Below are 20912 nucleotides of genomic sequence, written 5' to 3'. Positions count from 1 at the left end.
AAGCTAGCTACATCAAAAACTTTGTGCAACCCATAAGTTAATATAGTTATACAGATACACCTTTAAGAATTCAACAAGGAGTTTTTAATATATAGGGAAATATAGTTTAAAAGGGGGCTTTGAGGACACCGAATAGTTTGGGCGGGGGAGGGAGAGGATTAGGCTGAGTTAAATAGCAACGTATAGTGCCATATGGCATGTTTTTAGTTAATTAGGAGTGTGTACTAGACGCACCTCTAAGAATTCAACCGAGGGCTTTTATTATGAAGGTGAATATAGTTCAGGGGGGTTTTGGGGACACCATACATTTTAAGTATATAACTCGTGAAAAGTTGATAGTTAAAGAGGGTTTTAGGGTATTAACTCGTTTGCTAATGATTATCCAACTAAAAAAATATAGGAAGACCGTTGTACCCTCAGTTTGACTTTATGATTTTATCCTCAAGTAAAATTCATTTTGTCCGACCCCCAAATCAGATAGAAAATGGAATTCAGGTGCTAGAACGAGAAAAATTAGAAAGACTCCAAAAAGTAGGAAAATTTTACAAATATATATTATTACAAATACGGTTTTGTTGTATATTAATGTAGTGTATTTATTCATCTCTTCAGCTACCATCTTCCAGATGAGTTTGGTCTGAACCTGCTTAGAATTCTAACTACATTTTATTGTCATCTCTTTTACTCCTTTTTAGGATTGGATAAAAAAATGGGAGATACAAAAAAGGCAAAGAAGACAAAGGTGCTCTTTACGCTTGATTGATTGCAAGACTAAACAACTTTTGTTTACTTTTTTTTTTTTTTTTTTGGGTTGAAATCTCTAAGTTAGTTTGGTAGTGCAACTGAGAGTGAAATAAGCAAATAAGAGGGAAATTAGAAATAGATGGAGAAGTAGACATAGAAGCTCAACACAAAATTGAATTCAATAGGCAATAAATGGTATACAAAGAAGGGGCAAATTTGACCATTTCTTTGTTGCAAGTACACAAAGTGGCTGTTTGGACATAAGAACAGTAAAATTTCGGGAAAAAGTGAAAATAATATTTAAAATTTTTATAACTAAACATTAATTACCGAAAAAAATGAATTTTTTTTATGGCCAAACAGGGCTAAATATGAAGAAGGTTCGAAAAAGTTTAAGATCATAATAGAGGTATGTGTAACCTCAAAGGGGGTTTGTGAAAGTTTTCATAATAAAAAAAATGTCAAGAATGTGTATATTCATAAACACTATAGCTTCTCATCCTAGTATTGAAAGACATGAACAAAAATTCCTCGATTAATATGACAAGAGTTTGGTGAACTTGCAGGAATATAATTTTATACTTTATCTACGGAAGATGGTTCATAACGACATTGAGGATATATTATATCACCTACAAAGGATTAAGAGCGGAGGTGATCTTAATGTTGTCAAGTTCGATGAAATTGAGACACTTGAAATAGAGCTAAGATTTTTAGAACCTTGATAAACTACCATCATGTTCTTTTGCCTGATTCCTTAGACAAAATCACAAAGAAGGCCCAATTGATTGTTGAAATGCTTCATTCTGTTTTTGGTGGAACTCCTAATGAATGCAAAACTAACCTGAATGTGGAAAGACTAGTATCACAGTTACTGGAACTCATTGAAGGTAATACCAGTTCAAGGTACAATTATGAGCTGAGTAATTCCTATTTGTCAGATTATATGGTTTTCCTCGGCAATAATCTGATTGATGCGCTAAGGTATCTAGTCAAATTTCTCCTTTTTTTGATGAAAGAAATCAAAATCCTTCAGAAGACAGATAGATATTTAAAGAAATTGCTCTTCATTCACAAGAAAATGAGGTTTCTGAGATACTTATATGACACAGATAAATGGCTACATTGACCATGAGAAGCTAAAAGGTTTGCAGGCACAAATTCAATTCATGGCTGACAATGTGGGAAAATTGTGTCTTGCTATTTGGGTTAACGAGGATGGAGATGATACATCTGATATTTAGAGTAAGCCTCCTTATCTACTATGCCTGGTTATGCTAGTAGAGCTGGAAATGAAAAGATCTTTCTTGGAGAATTAAAGGCTTCAAAGTTTGCTAAATCAAGAACTGTCAAGGACAAGAAATTACCAAAAGGATTTTCACATCATCTCAACAGTTTGCTAGTTTATCTCAGAGAACAAAAGTTTAGAAATTTCCCTTCTAATGTCTCTGCTCACAACATTGATGTGGCAATGGAGTTTCTTTTGTTTTTTCTTGCTGATGTGTCAAATCATTTTATTAATGGTGAAATGTTGAATGAGGTCATGGAAAAGGTCGGAGCTCTTGTCAGTGTCGGAGCCAGAAATTTCATCAAGGAATGTTAAAATATAAAAAATTAGATACATCGAAAAGTCAAGGTGAGTCAACCTATATTAAATATACATAAAATAAAAAAAATTATCTAGCAATATAGTGTAATTTTCCGGCAAAGGGATGTCACTTAACACCCCTTGGTTCAATGTGGCTCTGCCACTGGCTCTTACGGGTGATGTTCTGTGCGTAATTCATAAGCTTCGTACAAGCTCTGTAATCAAAGATGACACTAGCAAGATAAATCTGTGCTCGATACTGATACTGGAGAAAACTGAAAATCTGAAGGCACAAGTGGAGAGGTACTACAAATCCTTAGAATTTACTCCATCTCAGTTTCCTACAACTGGCAGATTGAGCTTTCTGGATTCTCTCCAATGGAAGCTGAACGAGAGATTGAGATCTGAATCAAGTTTAAATTTCACTATGAAGCCTCATATTGTTATTTTAGAGAAAGAGCTCTCATATTTAACATCTGTTTTCAGAGAAGTCGAGAAGGTGAAGCATGAAGATGAAATTAAAGATCTTCAGAAGCATACTATAATTTAGCATATGAAGCTGAAATTGCTATTGACTCTTGATGGAAACTAAAGATCCACCAAACTTATATAGAGAACCAGGTTCTCTATTAATTTTTACAGAACACACACACAGCTATAAGTAAATAACACAAAAGAGTTTTAGGTGGAAAACTCTCAACTCACGAGATTAAAAATTACGACCTACCTTTGTAGGATTTCAACTTCACTACTAAGCAAACTTTAGATTACAAACTATTGTAATCTAAGAATTAACCTCTTAATCCCTCATTAACTTGTAATAACTCTATTACAAGCCCCTTTGTAATAACTCTATTACAAAGCTTACAACTCGACTAACTCTAGCCAAGACACAAACACATGGTTTATGATTTTACAAAGGTTTCCTACACAATACTTCTAACTAAGCTAAGTAGGAATTACAAGTAAATCACCTTGACAAATTTGTTATACAACTAAGGATATATGATGACTCAATGCAGGAAACTGGTCCTTCGTTATGTTGCTCTTTATTCTTGACGCCTTGAATGTCACTTGCAGGTTGGCAATACATTTGAGAGAGAACTTACTGAATTCTAGAGTGTGCAAGTGTAATATTTTGCCTTTGCTTCATGTTAATATTACATAAGTGACATCACTTGAATGATGCAAGCATGTTTGGTACAAAGGCATTCCCCATAAAGTGACTGCTCCACTGTTTGCACTGTTGCGTGTGTGTAGAGGAACAGTTGCAGTCACTTTACAGTTGTGGGGAGTTGATTGGTACTGTCAGCAAGATAACTGGTGTCGATTTGTTCCCTCTGTTGTTTCTTGGACTCTAAATGTTGGAACATTTTCCAGACGTGATACTTGTTGATCTTGAGCACTCAGAGGATATGGAACAGGCTCCCCATCTGGTTCTCAATAATAAGTTTGTTAAATCATCAAAACATAGCAAGACACATAACTTATCAATGTTTCTCTTTTTTATGATGACAAACTTGTAATTGAAATTCCCCCTGAGACTGTGTTTGTTCCCCCTCAATTAATTTTTCCCTTTTTGGCATCATAAAAAGAGTGACAGACAATAAGAAAAAAGAAGTCTAGGCTGATTAACTCATGCCACTTGTGTGCACACAAACATGACTGAAAACAAAGCAAGAAAAAGACAAGAGAAGCATAGCAAAAGGACAAGATATTCTTTAAATTTGGAAATGAACAGGGAGCAGTTCCATTTGTTGCAAAATCATCCACAAAATAAAAATAACATAAAAGGTACTAGTCAGTAAACATATCCAAATTCAGAACACCAAAACGGAGTAAAAACACTAGAACTTGACACTGGGAAGGGAACGATTTTAAGGAGCACTGGAAGGGGGAGGCAAAGATGAGGAGGCAAGAGTTCTAAGGAGGATATCCATTTGAGAATTGGTAGACCCTTGCTCAGTGAGTAACCTCTCTTTCAGGTCCTCGACTTGTTGCCTGAGATCAGCATTCTTTTTGGTCAAATGGGCAACCTTTGCGCTGTGTGTGCTACTGGAACCTGGTGCCTCCTGGGCCTGACTAAATTGTCCCTCAAGAATAACATTTCGGGCCTTCAACTTCCTTATTTGTTCATTGGCAATGTTCTGAGCTTCGATCAGTTGAGAGATAGTGGAGTTGATGCCGACCCCTTTTTTTTATCGATGCACTCACACTCTTCTAAGGTGGTTTTGGAGAAGGTCTACTTGCGAGTACCTACTGAGGCCTTTCCCAACGGAACTTGGAAGAACTCAAAGACTTTGGTGAGCAAGAACCCGTATGGGAACCCATGATTACTATCCTTGAAATCCGCCACTTTCTTCATGTGCTCAATTATGATACCGGGCAGATTGATAGTGGAGTATGAATTCAATGCTTCCATGAGGAACAAGTCTGCTCGAGACATAATAGAACGCCTTTCTGCACGAGGGAGCAACACTTTGTTCACTATATCAAATAATAGTTGGTACACTAGAAGGAGGGCCTTTTTGTGTACCCGTTCCCCCTGCTGTATGGCATCATCCTTCAAAATGGCATTTCTGAAATTAGAAGAACAAGTCCCCTCAATGGAGGATACTCCACCAGTAGGCACACCCATGATGGTTCCCAACATAACCTTATCCATCACAAAGTCGACATCGTTTACCTTCATACAGATGTTGACATCCTCCACTATGAAAAATTCAGCATAGAAACTGCGCACCTCTGTCTCTCACACTTTAGGACTCTTATTTGTGAAAAACTGTGTCCACTGTTGAAAGTCATAGATATCCACCAGCTGGTGCATTCCAGGCATGTCAAGAATATCATGGGCAAATGTTCTGCCCCACAACACTTTTAGATTTCTCAGATTTTCACTTCCTTCATTCTTGGCCACCCCCACCTTGGTCTTCTTTGAGGAACCAGGTTCCTCATTGGCATCAACCTTCCATTTCTCTAATTTTCTCACACCTTTAGCTTTCTCTGCAAGTTTCTCAGACACCTTCTTAGACAAAAATTTCATAGATACGTTGTTACCAGACCCCTCAGCCACTTTTTCTCCAGACTCACCCACTTCAACATTACTAACCTCTATCACTTTCATAGATGACTCTTTTCCAAATTTTTGAACAACAGGTTTCTTGGAGGACTTACGGATTAAGGGACTAGGTTCCTCATCCACCTCGTCATCAATGTTGACAACAAGAGTTGTAGGCACTACCTCTTCATATACTAACTTTCCACCCTTCACGAACATTCTCCTCTTCGTTTCTTTCTTATTTTTCTATAGAGCTGACTCAAGAGCCTCCTTCTGTTACAACCTAGTAGTAGGTCTTTTAGGAGTGGGTGTTTTGGGAGTTTCCATGCTACTCCTAGCACTAATAAATCTTGTAAGAGCCACATTACCATAGTCTTCTTCACTACCGTCATTCTCCTCCTCAGACAGAGATCTCATCTCGGGAGCAACAATGGCCAATGGCTCAGCATAGAAATAAGGAGAGGGAGCGGGATCAGTACTGACCTGGGTTCTTTTGATGAATATGGAGTTTCATACCAAGTAGGAGCAGAGGACTCCTCTTGGGCGGAGGGATCAGGTCCCTCGAGTGGTTCCCCAGTAGTACTTTCAGGTGCCAAATTTTTAACAGGCACCAGTTCCCTACCCTCTTCCTCTAGACTCTCACCTTCCCCCTAAGACCCATTGGTTTCAGACACACCTTCATAGAAACCATCCACACACCCCTCATTAGCTATTGACAACATATTCGCTATGGCCTCTTGTTCTTTTAACCCCAAAGTAAACTCAGAAGGCATAGAAGGAATATTACATGTAAGATCTACAGCACTCAAATCGAGACTTCGGGTAGTCATTGCTGATTCATCAACAGTGCTAACCATAATTTGTTGTGCTTCAGAACATTATTCCAAATATAGACTTGAAACTTCCTAACTTTCTTCTCTTTCTACTGTTTCTTCCTCAGCCATTTTCTCCGGCGAGGAGGAGAGAGAGGCCAAAGCTACAAATCTCTTGGGATTCGAGGTCTTGCGACTCTGATGAGAACCAGAACTTGATTGTTTTGGAGAAGAGGCAGTGGGTGGTTGGGAATCCTGTTTAGGATTTGGACTAGGTGGTGTAGGGTCTGTCACTGGTACTTCAAGAGATGAAGATATGGTGGGGACGATACTGGGGACATTTGAGGATTCGAGAGTTTTAGACATTATGAAGTTTAGTGAGAGTTTATGAATGTTTGAGAGAAAAGGGAATTTTTGGCTTTTGGTGTGAATAGTTATGAGAGTGACAGAGCTTTGGATTTATTTAAAAGGGGAGAGGGATCGGTTGGGAAGGTGTCTTAATTTTCTGGGTAGACGGGTCATTTTTGAACGGGTATGACTCTTGAGTTCCAAAAAGAAAAAGAAGAAGAAGCTGACATTTTAATAACGTGGCACCTTTTTTAGCCATTAAAAAGATTGTGCATGAGAGTACAAAAGAAACTACTAACCTGTGTCGTAGGAACCAGGTTCCCTGGCAAATTTTGTAAATGTGAGACTCATCCTTTTGCAAAGATGCAATACATTAGCTCCTTATTTGATCTGGAATCGTTATGCATGTCTACCTGTATTGGTATTGAAATGAGTTAGACCTTGCCAGAATTTTTTTTTTAGCAATTTTACCTGTACATTTATTTCATAGCCAATAATTGAGGGACCAGGTCCTCAACTAGATTTTATCAATCGTAGTGCAAGACGATTCTTTTCAAAGTGCTCTCTCCTCAGTACTTTGGTGAAGATGTCTGTAATTTGATCTTCTGTGCTACATAACTTCATGTAGATAAGACCTTTTTCAACATTGGCACTAAGAAAATGATATAGCACATCAATGTGCTTTGTTCTCTTATGCTGAACTGGGTTCTTTGCTATGTTGAGAGCACTGGTGTTGTCACATAGTAACAACACACAATCAGAAAACACACCAAAATCTTCTAGTTGTTGTTTGATCCACAGTAGTTGAGCACAGTAAGAGGCAGCCGCCACATATTTAGCTTTTGCAGTTGAAAGAGCCATTGAGTTTTGTTTTCTTGTACCCCATGAAATTAGACACAAACCCAGAAAGTGTGCCATGCTAGAAGTGTGTTTACTGTCTACCAGATAACCAGCATAATCAGCATCAGTATACCCGATCAAGTCGAAATTGTCTCCTAATGGATAGTAGAGAACTAGGTCCTGCGTTCCTTTGAGATACCTCAAGATTCTTTTGGGAGTCTTCAGATGAGATTCATTTGTATTAGATTGAAAGCGGGCACAAAGTCCCAAACTGAAGACGATATTTGGTCCGCTTGTTATGAGATACAAGAGTGACCCAATGATACACATGTACATGGTCTCGTTCACAGGGGAACCAGGTTCATCCCTGTCCAGACGGGTGGCAGTGGCAATAGGAGTATCAATGTTTTTTGAGCTTTCCATTTCAAACCTCCTCAAAAGCTCTTTGATGTACTTCTGTTGACTTATTATTGTGCCCTTAGGAGTTTTCTTAACTTGCAGACCCAAGAAGAAATTCAATTCCCCCATCATGTTCATTTCAAACTCACTTCCTATGAGCTTTGCAAACTCCTCACATATAGAATCATTTGTTGCACCAAAGATGATGTCGTCAACATAAACTTACACAATGAGCAGGTTCCTCCCCCGTTTCTTCAGAAATAAGGTGTTGTCAATTTTTTCTCTGTAAAGCCATTTTCTAGGAGTAATTTGGACAGCCTTTCATACCATGCACGAGGAGCCTGCTTCAGCCCATATAAGGCCTTGTCGAGTTTAAAAACATGCTCAGGATGCACATGACATTCGAAGCCAGGAGGTTGCTTTGCGAAGACTTCTACTTTTAGAAAGCCATTCATAAATGCACTTTTGACATCCATTTGGAACAATTTGAATTCCATATGAGATGCAAAGGCAATAAGAATTCTAATGGCCTCCATTCGAGCAACTGGGGCAAAAGTTTCATCATAGTCAATCCCTACTTCTTGATTTTATCCTTGAACTACTAGCCTTTTCTTGTTCCTTGTTGTTTTCCCAAATTCATCAAGTTTGTTTCTAAATACCCACCTGTTTACTATGACAGTTCTGTCAACAGGTCGAGGAACTAGGTACCACATGATGTTTCTCTAAAATTGATAAAGTTCATCTTGTATAGCAGTAATCCAGTCAGCATCTTTCAATGCTTCCTTGATATGTTTGGGCTCAATTTGAGAGAGAAACGTTAAGAAGGCAAGTGAATTTCTTGACTTTGATCTAGTTTGAATCCCTGAGTCAAGAGGAATTATCACATTTTGAAGAGAATGTGAACTTTGTGCTTCCAGTTAGATACTTGAATCTCTTTGCGAGAGGGTCCAGGTATTTCTGAATATGACCCATGGTTGACATGAGTCCTGCTTCTCAGCTCAATATCTAGGGTTCTTTGCATAGCATCAACAACTATGTTCACAGCTTCAGTTATTGTGATCGAGGAACCAGGTTCCTCTACAGTAGTTGGAGATATGGATGCATCATCATTATTTGATTCCTTGACGTAGCTTAGCATGTCAGCATTTCCATTTGCCATATCAATGACTTCACCAGCGACAGTTGACTACTCTCCTTCTTGATCAATCTCATCATGTGAATCTTTCCCATGTAGGTGGTGTGATTCATCAAAGATCACATGTATTCTTTCCTCAACACATTGAGTTCTTTTGTTGTAGACCTTATAAGCTTTGCTTTGTGATGAATAGCCCATAAAGATTCCTTCATAACTTTTGCCATAAAATTTTCCAAGAGCTTCCTTACCATTGTTGAGGATAAAGCATTTGCAGCCAAATGTTCTCAAATGTGTTAGCTTTGGTTTCCTTTCGTTCGGCAGTTCATACGGAGTCTTGTTCAGTAGGGACCTGATCATGCACCTGTTCACTAAATAGCATGCAGTGTTAACTGTTTCTGCCCATAAGTTCTTAGCAATGCCACTGTCAATCAGCATTGTCCTCGCCATGTCTTCGAGAGTTCTATTTTTCCTCTCTATGACACCATTTTGTTGAGGTGTTCTAGGAGCTGAGAAATTATGACTTATGCCATTTTCAGCACAGAATGCATCGAATTTTGCATTATTGAATTCTATTCCGTGATCAGATCTTATACACGCAACATTGTGGCTCAGCTTTACTTGGATCTTCTTCACGAAGGCAACAAACACTAGACAAGTTTCATCCTTGGTTTTGAGGAACAAGGTCCACGTGAATCTAGAGTAGTCATCAACTATAACAAAATTGTACTTCTTTCCTCCTCTACTTGGCACCCTCATAGGTCCATACAGATCCATATGGAGGAGATCGAGTGCCCTTGGGGGTGCTAACATCCTTTTTGGGCTTGAAAGAAGACCTGACTTGCTTTCCTTTTACACATGCATCACACACCTTGTCGTCTTTGAGACTTGACATCAGCAGGCTACGAACCAGGTCCTTCCTGACCAGTTTGTTTAGCAACGTAAAGCTTGCATGACCGAATATTCTATGCCATAGTTCAGCATCATCATCAACAACACTTAGACAAGTGAGATCCCCATTTTGCAGGGACTCAAAATCGGCAACATAAATATTCTTGTATCTTTTTGCCATCAGGACCACTTCTCCAGTCATAAGATTTGTGACCGTGCAGACTTTTGACACAAATTCAACTTTGTTTCCTTTGTCACAGATTTGGAAAACAATCAGTAGGCTATATTTCAAGCAGTTCACAAAGTACACATTTTCGATTGAGTGAGTGAGTGAATTTCCAATTCTTCCTACTCCCAGATTATATTCATTTTTGCCATTGCCAAAGGACACACTCCCTCCATGCAGGGCTTTGAGTGAAAGGAAATCATTGATGTTTCCAGTCATGTGCTTAGAACGGCCATTATCCATGTACCAATTTTGGTTGCTTCCTTTCACTGCTTCCTTTTACTGCTCCCTGCACAAGAGAATCAAGGATTAGACTTAGGAACCCAAACAAGTTTGGGTCCCTTGTACTGAGGAAAGGGTCGAATTAAACTTTTTTTTGTCCAGGCAGGCAGTATACATTTTTTTAACGGAGGGACCAAGTTCCTTAGCAGTAGTTACCTTTTCAACAAATACCTTATTTTCTATTGGGATTGAATTCTAGCCTTCCAGTGCTCTTTAAAGTGACCAGTGTTACCACAGTGAGTGCAAAGCCAGTTATCAGGAATAGTAACATACTTGCTATGTGGATTGTAGGAAATATTTTCCCTCTAGAACCTGACTCCCTGACTATTCCCATTATTGCTTGTATACATGGCAACAATTGTATCAGAGGACCAAGTCCACTTTAGAGATTTTTTGAGGTCAATTTTAACTCTACCTAGATCTTCTTGAAGTTGTCTGTTTATTTCAAGTTTAGCACACAACCTAGATTTCACATATTGTAGTTCATTTTCAAGCTTAATGTGTGCCTCACTTGCAACTTCCTTTCCCGTTTGGACAGTCCATGAACTGTTTCCCCTTTTTAATTCTTCTATTGTTTCTTTTAGGTCCATGACGACTACTAACATGGAATCTCTCTCATTTTCTATATTTTCAACTTTTTTAATCAAAACACCTTTTCCTTTCACTAGATTCTCGATGGTTTCTTTTAGGTCGGCCACTACAATTACCAAATCATTTCTCTCATTTTCTACCTCTCCTAGCTCTATAGTGAAGATATTTTTATCGTTTATAAGATTGTGATAAGTGTCAATTAGAACATTTCCCAAAGATATCAGCTTTTTCTGAGAGTAAGACTTCAGATTTCTTTGAATGTCTAGAAAATTTACCTCATCATCATCATTATCTTTATCATCGTCAGACTTTGCCATTAGGGCAAAGATGGAATCATAATCAGTTGCTTTACTTTTGACTGCCATCATGGAGGTGTCACCTTGTGCATCATCTTCTCCAGATTCGCTGGAAGAGTCTCCCCATGCAGCAAGATCTTATATCACAACATTCTTAGTAGTTTCTTTTCTTTTAATTCTTTTGTTAGGAATCGGGTTCCTCTTGGTTGCTTTGTCGATGTTAACCTTGTACTGGTCTTTCTTGAGGAGGGGACAGTCCTTGATGAAATGTCTTAGCTTCCCACACTTATGACATAAGTCATATCCTCTTGGCTTGCTGGAGCTGCCTTTCTTTGGAATACCTCCATTTCTACGGACCATCTTCTGAAATCTCTTTGTCAAGTAATCCATATCAGCATCCTTACCATTTGATTCATTGTTATCTGTCTTGAGGCCCAGGTTCTTCTCCCTATTGGGCTCGCTTATCTCATGATTCTTTTTCTTCTTCATTTCATACGTTTTCAAATTACCAAAAAGTTCATCAATGGTTAGCATTTATAAATCATTTGCCTCTGTGATAGCATTTACTTTGCTTTCCCAGGAACCAGGTAATACGCTGAGTATTTTCCTGACAAATTTGTTCCTTAGAATGATTTCTCCCAGGGAATGGAGCTCATTGATGATAGAGGTGAATCGAGTGTGCATGTCTTGAATGGACACATCGTCCTTCATCTTGAAGAGTTCATACTCAGTGGTTAGTATATCAATCTTCGACTCTTTGACTTGAGTTGTCCCTTCATGTGCTATTTGGAAAGCTTCTCGGATCTCCTTGGCAGATTGACAAGCAGAAATCCTGTTATATTCATCTAGCCCAATGCCACAGACGAGGATTTTCTTTGCTCGAAAGTTCTTCTCTATAGCGTTGTAGTCAGCATTGCTGTATTCCTTCCTAGACTTTGGAACTTTTACTGTTGGTTCCCTAATTATTTTCATAGGAACGAAGGGACCATCGCAGATAACATCCTAGAGTTTTGAATCTTCAGCCATGATAAAATCATGCATCCTGGTCTTCCACCATCTGTAGTATTGGCCATTGAATCTTGGTGGTCTGTAGGTGGATTGACCTTCTTAGAAGTTTGGTGAAGCAGACATGAGGATCCATTGTAGGTGTTATCCTGATAGAAAGAACCTGCTCTGATACCAATTGACAAAACTAAGGGTCCACCAAACTTATATAGAGAACCAGGTTCTCTAATAGTTCCCATAGAACACACACACACACAGCTGTAAGTAAATAACACAATAGAGTCTTACGTGAAAAACTCTCAACTCACGAGATTAAAAACCACGACCTACCCTTGTAGGATTTCAACTTCACTACTAAGCAAACTTTAGATTACAAACTATTGTAATCTAAGAATTAATCTCTTAATCCCTTACTAACTTGTAATAACTCTATTACAAGCCCCTTTGTAATAACTCTATTATAAAGCTTACAACTCGACTAACCCTAGCCAAGAGAGAAACACATGGTTTATGATTTTACAAAGGTTTCCTACACAATGCTTCTAACTAAGCTAAGTAGGAATTACAAGTAAATCACTTTGACAAAGGTGCTACACAACTAAGGACATATGATGACTCAATGCAGAAAACTGGTCTTTCATTATGTTTCTCTTTGTTCTTGATGCCTTGAATGTCACTTGCAGGTTGGCAATACACTTGAGAGAGAGCTTGATGAATTCTAGAGTGTGCAAGTATAATGTTATGCCTTTGCTTCATGTTCATATTACATAAGTGACATCACTTGAATGATGCAAGCATGTTTGGTACAAAGGCATTTCCCATAAAGTGACTGCTCCACTGTTTGCACTGTTGCATGTGTACAAAGGAACAGTTACAGTCACTTTATAGTTGTGGGGAGTTGACTGGTACTGTCATCAAGGGAACTGATGTCGATTTGTTCCCTCTGTTGTTTCTTGGACTCTGAATGTTGGAACATGTCCAAGACTTAAAACTTGTTGATCTTGAGTACTCAGATGATGTGGAATAAGTTCCCCATCTAGTTCTCAACAATAAATTTGTTAAATCATCAAAACATAGGAAGACACATAACTTATTAGATTCTATTCTTGTTCAATATAATGCTCTTTGGCATTCATTTTGCTCACTTTGTATAATCACAAAAGATATCAAGCATATTCATGCAAAGGTAACTAGGCTTAAGAACCTTATTCTTAAGCCATGCTCTATGGTAGAGCCATCTAAACATTTGTAAATCAACATAGCAATCCTATGAATGATGACGAGATAGTAGGTTTTGAGAGAGCAGCAGAAAAATTAATGCTTTTTTTGACTCGAGGGACAAATGAGCTGAATGTCATCCCAATTGTTGGGATGGTGGGACAAGGTAAAACAACTTGTGCTAGAAAGTTGTATAACAATGATATCATTGTTTCTCATTTTGATGTTCGGGCATGGTGCATCACTTCCCAAACTTATAACCGGAGAGGGCTATTACAAGAGATTTTAAGTCAAGTTACTGGTTCTAAGGACAAGGTAGATGAGGTTGGCGAACTTGCTGACATATTGAGGAAAAGCTTAATGAGCAAGAGATATCTCATTGTCCTGGATGATATGTGGGATATTAAGGCATGGGATGATTTAAATTTATCTTTACCATATGAAGAAAATGGAAGTAGAATAATAGTAACAAGTCGACTTGTGGAAGTGGGTAAGCAAGTCAAGCACCATATTGATCCTTATTTCCTTCCATTCCCGACACCACAAGAGAGTTGCCAATTGTTGCAGAAAAAAGTGTTTCAACAGGAATGTTCCTCGCATCAACTAGAATGTGTGAATCTAGCAGTTGCATAAAGATGCAAAGGACTTCCTCTGGTGATTGTCTTGGTAGCTGGAATTATCAAAATAAAGAAAATGGAAGCCTCTTGGTGGGATCGGGTTAAAACTTCACTGCTTTCCTATCTTGGTGAGTCTGAAGGATATATTCTTTCAACTATGCAGTTAAGTTATGATAACTTACATGATTATTTAAAGCCTTGCCTTCTTTATATGGGGATGTTTTCGGAGGACGAAAGAATTCTGGTGTCTAAATTGATAAGTTTGTGGATTGCAGAAGGTTTCGTGCAGAACATTGAATCTGGGAGATTAGAAGAGGCAACTGGAGACCACGTGGAGGATCTCATTAGCAGTAATGTGGTAATGGTTTCACAGAGAAGATTTAATGGTAAAGTCAAGTACTGCCAGGTTCATGATGACGTGCTTCACTTTTGCATAGAAAGGAGTAGAGAAGAAAAGTTTATGCTGGCAATGAAGGGGCATTATAGCCACTTTCAACCTTCCCGTTGGAAGGAAACTCGAGTGAGCTTCAGTTTCAGTAATGAGGTTTCCAAGTGTGCAATGCTAGGCTCCAGATCACGAAAGACTTTACACCAACACTTAAGGTCACTAATAACCACCAATCGAGTACAAATTTCAGATTGGGATCCCTTTCGTCAGGTTATTAATTTGAGGCTTCTTAAGATCTTGGATTTGTGTTCCCATAAAGTGGGTCATTTTTCATCAGCTACATTGAAACCACTAATTCACCTAAAATATCCCGTAGTTAACACATAATAATTTGATTTCCATCCGAAAACACTTCTGCCCCATCTTGAAACTTTAATTATTAAGTGTTTTTCCAAGTCTACAGTGTTACCAGCGATTTTTTGGAAAATGGAAAAGTTAATGCATGTTGAGTTTGATGATGCTGATTTTGATTTGAAAAATAATAAGCAGCGTATATTTGAAGAATCCTCTAAATTGGAAAATTTGAGGATATTTAGGCGAGTTGAAACTAAAATTGTTGATGTCGATAGCGTGGATGTCTTATTACGGAGGTGTCCTAATCTTCAAGAGCTTGAGATATAGATTCTGTGGATATTTGTCCCTATTTGGAGAGTCTTACCTAGCTTCAAATACTTTGGTTTTTCGTTTGCTAGACCCTAGTTTTATCCAAGTTACACTTGCCTTCAAATTTTAAAAAGTTGGTGCTAACTGGGACTCATATAGAAAGCGTGATTTCCTTCATTGCGGACCAACCAAGTCTGGAGTATCTCCAATTAAGAAAGGCACGGGCTCAGTATTATTTTTAATATAGAGAGTGGTGCCTTGGAGATATCACGTTCCATAAACTTAAGTTCTTGAAACTAGTGGGCTTACATATCTCAAGGTGGGATGCCTCACATGAATCTTTTCCCCTACTCGAAACACTTGTTATAAAAGGGTGTGACATGCTCGAGGAGATCCCCCTTAGCTTTGCAGATATTCAAACACTGAAACTGATTAAGTTGATTCAGTGCAAGAAAGAATCCCTGGAGGCTTCAGCTGTAAGGATCAGGGAAGAAGTCCAAGATATTGAAGGATGCACACGTCTTAACGTCATTATTGCAGTAAGTAGAAAACATCTCCTAGGTTATATTTTTGAAGTATTTACGTCAGCTAATAGGCAGCAATATGTTTAATTTTCCTAATAGGCAGCTGTGAGTAGTGTCCTCACGAAATCATGGTAATTGTTTTTCAATTTTTCCTTGTATCTTGTTTTTGTATTTTTATTGACTCGTTTAGCTTTCAGATTTCGCTTAATTGCTTCGTATTGATCTCAAATTAACACGATGTGCTGAATCTAATAATTGCTTAGACAACAGAGAGCAAAAAGCACAGGCAGAAACGATGGAGTTCTTTCTTAGCTAGTTGTTAGAATCATGCTCATGTTGGGATCTATTATGCAACTTGCAGAAACCCCCATCCTATTGTATTGATTATTGATACCGCCATTGGTTGCTAAGTTTGTTTTGATTGATCAACTGTAATGGATACCCTATTTATGATGATTGCAGGCCACATCAGATACTGTGATTTCTTAATGCTCTATATAAACATTGTGCCTATTTTGTGGAGCTATATTTTAGAACTAGTTAAAGCATTGTTTCATTTTATTATTTTAGTTTGATGCTCGTTTTCTTCTTTAAATTTCTAAAATTCCCATCTTAAACCTTTTATGCAACACCTACAAAAATCTACTAAGGATATGTAGTTAAACAGAATATGGGTATAGAGGGGTTTAAGAGGAGAAGCAAATGTAAATCTAAAACATTAGGAAAAGCAGATGTTGAGCATATTTAAATGAAAGCTTTTGTACTCTACTACACGGAGCTAATGAAGAATCTTATGCCACCATCCACCACTCTTTTCGCTCCATCACATTTTGACTAGCTAGGAGTGAAGATAACATAACTAGCATGATTTGCAAATTATATATGTTGGTAGTAGAAAGAAAACAATCTAAAGCTCTTTTCGCTCGTCAACAATGTATGGACAACAGTGTGAGTGTTGTCAAACAAAACCAGAGAAACCTTATCTTGGATACATATTCTGCTACTTTCTTCAAATATGGACTGACCCTTTCGGACGATTTGATCCTTAATACACATATATATTGGAATAAGCACATAATAAGTTGTAGTCTGCACCAAGGTTGAATAGCTTGAGAAAAAATGAATGTGTTTACAGGTGTGTTTAAGACAAAACAACTTGAAAATTTTAATAATTGATGTACCAAAGTATCTTTCTAGTTGAAACTAAGTAGTCAAGGATGTATCAACTCCTTTAGTTAGCTAACTTAACCATAGTTAGAATGATAGTTATTAGTAGAGTTAGTACAGCTGTCATAGTTAGTCGGTTAGAGTACTTGTATAAATATACACAGTAGCCTTCCATTTGTACTGTACAGAACATAACAAAATTGAAAATTTTCTCTCAACTGCTTCTTCTCTTCTCTCTTCGACACTAATTTCTTTTCTCTAGATGCATGTTAATTATGAATTCATCATGGTACCAGAGTAGTTAATTGAGTGATTCTAGGGGAGTTTTCATGCAATTGAAGAAAATTTCAAGAGAATCTACTCAAATCTAGAAATTTTGAGCCCTAATTCTGCACATTTCCATGGCGATTCCTGAAAATTCAGCGAGTACTGGGAATAATGGAGCTGAAGTGAGCACTGGAGTAGTCACTAGCTCCATCGTTCTCGATCATAACCATCCTCTTTACCTACACACCTTTGACGATCCTGTATCGATGTCGGTGGGACTCATTCTGACAAGAATGGAGAATTACTCTCTTTGGAGTCGTGCGATGAAGGTAGCGCTATTAGGTAAGAATAAATTGTGTTTAGTTGATGAATCGACATCAAAGGAAGATTTCGATTTTGAGTTGGCGAGTCAATGGGATCGATGTAATGCTATTATGACTTTATGGCTCATGAGCAATGTGAGCAGAGAATTGGTAACATGAGTACTATTTTCTTCTAATGCACAAAACGTTTGGGTTGCCTTCAAGGAGAGATTTGACAAAGTGAATGGATCAAGATTGTATTACTTGCACAAGGAAATATTCACCCTAACACAGAGGATTTCGTCAGTGTCAACTTATTTCACCAAGCTCAAAGATCTTTAGGTAGAGTATGACTCAATAATGCCACCTCCTCCCTCAGCCACAGAGTATGTCGATCAATTGGAATATCAGCGGCTGCTATAGTTTTTGATGGGATTGAATGAAAATTTTGAGCAAGCAAGGAGCCAAATCCTCTTGATGTCGACTTTACCATATATTAATAAAGCTTATTCTATAGTAGTTCAGGATGAAAGTAGGGAGATGATTGTTGGTGGTACCTATGGGCAAACTGGGCATATTGATCCTACTGCCTTGTTCAGTGCTCATTCAACAACCAGACCAAGGAGAAATTATAACTTAGAATGTGATTTTTTCCATGTGAAATGTCATACTAGAAATGAATATTACAAACTAACGAAGTGTTAATTTTGCAATAAGACGGGTGCATCTAAAGGAGAATTGTTACAAAATTATTGGATATCCATATGATTTCAAGCAGAAGAGGAAAGTGAATGCAGTCATAGTTGTACAACTGGACAACAAGGGTTGAGAACTTCACCAGCTACACATCAACCAAGAAACAATGCTGAACCTGCTCATTTCTTCACTAAGTAGCAGTACTACAATTGTTGAATAAAAACTCCATTGAAGAAGCAAGTGCTAACATGGCAGGTAAATATTTCTGTGGTAATGTAGCATTGTGTGAAAACACAGAACTTTGTAAGTGGATAGTTGATACTGGTGCTACTAACTATATGACTGGTGACAAAATTTTACTGAAAAATGAATCATCAGTAGGAAATACAGGGTAAGTTCAACTATGTACAGGAGATTCAGCAATAATTTCTCATATGGGTGAATGTCAGCTTACAAGAGGTGATGCACTGAAAGATGTGCTTTGTGTACCACCTTTTAAATTCTATCTCATGTTAGTTTCAAAAGTGATAAAGGATCTCAAATGTAGTGTTACCTTCTTTCCTCAATGTTTTGTGTTTCAGGACCTCTTGTCTGGGATGGTGAAGGAGATTGGTAAAGAGGAGGAAGGTTTATATATTATGTCAACAGCATTAGGAAAGAAATAAATAAAGCTTTTACAGTAACTAGTAAAGCAAGTATGGATATATGGCATAGAAGAACTAGGCATGTTCCCATTCAAGCTCTCAGGAGGATTCCTAATCTACAAGATTGTAGTGATAGTTTACCTAATAGTCAATTGTCTAAATGCGAAATCTGTCCTTTAGCTCGACAAACTAGAGTGCCATTTCCAACTAGCACTAGTAGAAGTTTACATAGATTTGATTTGATTCGTATGGATGTATGGGGACCTTATAAGGTTGCTACTCATAATGGAATGAGATACTTCCTTACATTAATTGATGATTTCACTAGGTGGACTTGGGTGTTTCTCATGAGACTTAAGTCTGATGTTGTTTTCCTACTTAAGAACTTCATTGCTATAGTTAAGACACCGTTTGGCCAACAAATTAAAGTGTTTAGATCATATAACGGTAGTGAATTTTTTAATAGTGCTTGTAAAGACTTATTTCAACTACATGGAATTGTCCACCAAAGTTCTTGTCCTTATACTCTTCAACAGAATGGAGTTGTGGAAAGACGACATAGACACATACTTGAGACTGCTCGGGCAATTAGATTTCAAAGTAATTTACCTATCATATATTGGGGGCATTGTATTGACACTGCAGTCTACATCATTAACAAGATTTCTTCTTCTGTTTTAGCACACAAATCACCCTATGATTGCTTCTTGGTAAGCCACTTTCATTGACACACTTGAAGGTCATTGGTTGTCTATGCTTTGCTACTAATTTGACAAGCCATGATAAATTTTCACCTCGAGCTGTGAGGTCAATTTTGCTCGAATATGCTGCACATCAGAAAGGTTACAGATTGTTGGACTTGAAGAAAAAAGTGTTATTTATCAGTCGAGATGTAGTCTTCTATGAAGAAATGTTTCCCTTTCATATAGTTGAAAGTACATCAGAATCACTTTTTCTAGATATATCCCCAATGCCAATACAGGATTTTGCTATGAAACCAGTTGCAGTGGATAGTCTTGTTCCTACCACAAACTCATGTAGTCATCATAATACACCTAGTGTCCCATGTTCTCCTATTACAACTCTTGCTCCCTTATTTGAGCAGGACATTCCTTCTTCTGCTGAGAATGATAATGTTGACGTTCTAACTATTTCTCCTGTTATTCCTCCTGTTAAGGAAACAAGGAAGTCAACTAGAGTATCTAAGCCTCATATATGGCTTAAACACTATGTTAGACATGACAAGTTGAAGTTTGTAAACTGATATAAATATCCCATTTCAGAAATTATTGGATATGAAGCAATCTCTCCAAAGTATCAAAGCTACCTTGCTAGCTTCTCTGTTGAGGTGGAACCTACAACATATTCAGAGGCTATCAAAGACAAGAGATGGATACAAGGCATTGGTTTCTTTGCCACAAGGACAGAAGGTCATAGGCTGCAAGTGATTCTATAAAATCAAATACAAGGCATCAGGAGAGGTAGAAAGGTTCAAGGCTCGATTAGTAGATAAATGGTATAACCAAAGGGAATGACTAGACTATCAAGAAACCTTTTCTCCAGTGGTGAAAATGGTTAATGTTAGGAGTGTGTTGTCTTTTGCAGCCTCAAGACATTGGTCCATCGATCAAATGGATGTCTATAATGCTTTCTTGCAATGTGATCTCATTAAGGAGGTGTACATGACAATTCCTCAAGGTTTCAATGGATCCAATGATAAATCTACAGTTTGTAAACTGCTTAAGTCCCTCTATGGACTTAAGCAGACATCTAGACAATGTAATCTCAAGTTAACTTCAATATTAGTGGATATTGGTTTTCAGCATAGTCATTTGGATTATTCCTTGTTCATCAAAAGGACAACATATCACATGGTGGTAGTCTTAGTCTATGTTGATGATCTTCTTATCACTCGTGATAGTCTTGCATTGATTCAACGGACTAAGGATGATTTGCAAGCCTCATTCAAGATCAAGGATCTAGGAGAGCTTAAGTACTTCTTAGGCATAGAATTTGCCAAAAATAAAGATGGTATATTGATGCATCAACGCAAATATGCTCTGGAGCTTATTGTTGAGTTGGGACTCTCAGGTTCCAAACCTGTGGCCTGCCCTATATAACCCAATCTCAAGTTGAGCACTTTTGAATTTGATACTTATACAGGATCCTCTGCTGATGTTTTGCTGACTAATCCTGGCACATATCAAAGGCTCT

At 37.9% G+C, this 20912-nt stretch overlaps 1 pseudogene; it reads left to right on the top strand.

The window, feature by feature from the left end:
* Positions 1-1340: 1340 nt before the first annotated feature.
* On the top strand, positions 1341-16120 carry LOC117273439 (putative late blight resistance protein homolog R1A-3; annotated as a pseudogene).
* The last annotated feature ends 4792 nt before the right edge of the window (positions 16121-20912 follow it).

Source organism: Nicotiana tomentosiformis, chromosome 11, assembly GCF_000390325.3.
Source record: "Nicotiana tomentosiformis chromosome 11, ASM39032v3, whole genome shotgun sequence".
Taxonomy (NCBI): domain Eukaryota; kingdom Viridiplantae; phylum Streptophyta; class Magnoliopsida; order Solanales; family Solanaceae; genus Nicotiana; species Nicotiana tomentosiformis.
This window is presented reverse-complemented; position numbering and strand designations above follow the sequence as displayed.